Genomic DNA, 1991 nt, shown 5'->3' with positions numbered 1-1991 from the left:
TGTTGGGGGGGGTTGGGGGGGTTGAGGTGAGGAGGTGCACTTCTTTTGGTGTGTTTTGCCCATTTGTTTTTTAGAAAATGTTTTGAATTAACAATTTGAGTCACCCAGCATCATGTGTACCAATGCGGTAGCACCCCTTTACACATTTCATAAGCAATTTAAATCGCAAATGTATTTTAAAATCGTGAAAATGGTGATTTCAAGTAGAGAAAGCGTTAAAACATCAGTATTAGAAATTTTGCTTACATTGCAATGTAAGTCAGTTATTTCTTAATTTGACTTTACTATAAATAAATTATAAATAAATGAACCAGGAAAAACCCCTTAAATTCTTGCATAGTACCTGTGAATAGTAATGTGGCATTTTTGTGAACTAAAAAGAATTTGCCAAAGTAAACAAGATGACATAAAGCTGCATTTTCCTTCCCCTTCACAAAGTAAAAACAATAATCACACTTTTGAACAATATAAGATAAGATAAGATAAGATAAGATCAGATAAGATCAATTAAGATAAGATACATCTTTATTGTCCAGATCCTGGCACATTGGTTTGGTGTTCCACCATGTGTACACACACACACACACACACACACACACACACACACACACACACACACACACGTGCACACACATGCACACACATGCATTACATGTTTTAGACCAAAAGAGGCTCATCAAAAGATTTCTACTCACTCTTGAAGCAACAATAACAGTGTTGAAACTTCTTTGGGTTTTCCCCAAAAAAGTGTCGACTGTATTGGGGGGGGTGGGATATTCAAGTTACTGCTTATTCTTTCTCAGTATTTTTCACAATGTTCAAATTGTAAATACTCAAGGGTCAGTCTTTGGATCACATGTCCTACTGCAGTATGTAAAAAAAAATATGTGGGTGGTTGGCGGGTGCTCTGGTGTGGTTTGCTCCTTCTTTCCTATCCAACATCTATTGTCCGGATCTCCCCTCCTTCTTTTTTGTGTATCTTACTCTCTTGTAACACCTCTAATCTTCGGCACTTATATTATATGACCTTATTGTGTTGCAAGTGCAGTAAAACTTTTACTAAAACTAAAAGAAAATACCCTTCTTTCCTCCTTTCCATCTCATCATGTTCACCTCCCACCTCTTCTCTTTCTGCAACCCCTAAGTATGTCTAGTTTCTTATGATTTTGCAGCATAAGCTCATCCCTAGCTAACTTCAGACAGTGCAGCATAAGCTCATCCCTAGCTAACTTCAGACAGTGCAGCATAAGCTCATCCCTAGCTAACTTCAGACAGTGCAGCATAAGCTCATCCCTAGCTAACTTCAGACAGTGCAGCATAAGCTCATCCCTAGCTAACTTCAGACAGTGCAGCATAAGCTCATCCCTAGCTAACTTCAGACAGTGCAGCATAAGCTCATCCCTAGCTAACTTCAGACAGTGCAGCATAAGCTCATCCCTAGCTAACTTCAGACAGTGCAGCATAAGCTCATCCCTAGCTAACTTCAGACAGTGCAGCATAAGCTCATCCCTAGCTAACTTCAGACAGTGCAGCATAAGCTCATCCCTAGCTAACTTCAGACAGTGCAGCATAAGCTCATCCCTAGCTAACTTCAGACAGTGCAGCATAAGCTCATCCCTAGCTAACTTCAGACAGTGCAGCATAAGCTCATCCCTAGCTAACTTCAGACAGTGCAGCATAAGCTCATCCCTAGCTAACTTCAGACAGTGCAGCATAAGCTCATCCCTAGCTAACTTCAGACAGTGCAGCATAAGCTCATCCCTAGCTAACTTCAGACAGATGTAAAAACATATAAGTGTTAAGAGTAATAGACTGCAATATGCCTTTCAATTTTGCACAACATAATGCAATGCAACCAAAAGAGACAGACAGAAAAAGAGGCGGATGGACAGACGAACGGACGGACAGATGGACGGACAGATGGACGGACAGATGGACAGACAGACAGACAGACAGACAGACACACACACACACACACATACACAAAGCAC

General features: G+C 40.6%; 1 protein-coding gene across 1 annotated transcript in view; it reads right to left on the bottom strand.

The window, feature by feature from the left end:
• LOC101864608 (TBC1 domain family member 2B) overlaps window positions 1–1991 on the bottom strand; it is a 53233-nt gene that overhangs the window by 44985 nt on the left and 6257 nt on the right. The gene's annotated exons all lie outside the window — the stretch shown is intronic.

Source organism: Aplysia californica, unplaced genomic scaffold, assembly GCF_000002075.1.
Source record: "Aplysia californica isolate F4 #8 unplaced genomic scaffold, AplCal3.0 scaffold00112, whole genome shotgun sequence".
Taxonomy (NCBI): Eukaryota; Metazoa; Mollusca; class Gastropoda; order Aplysiida; family Aplysiidae; genus Aplysia; species Aplysia californica.
The sequence above is the reverse complement of the archived record's forward strand: the minus strand, read 5'-3'. Positions and strand labels throughout refer to the sequence as shown.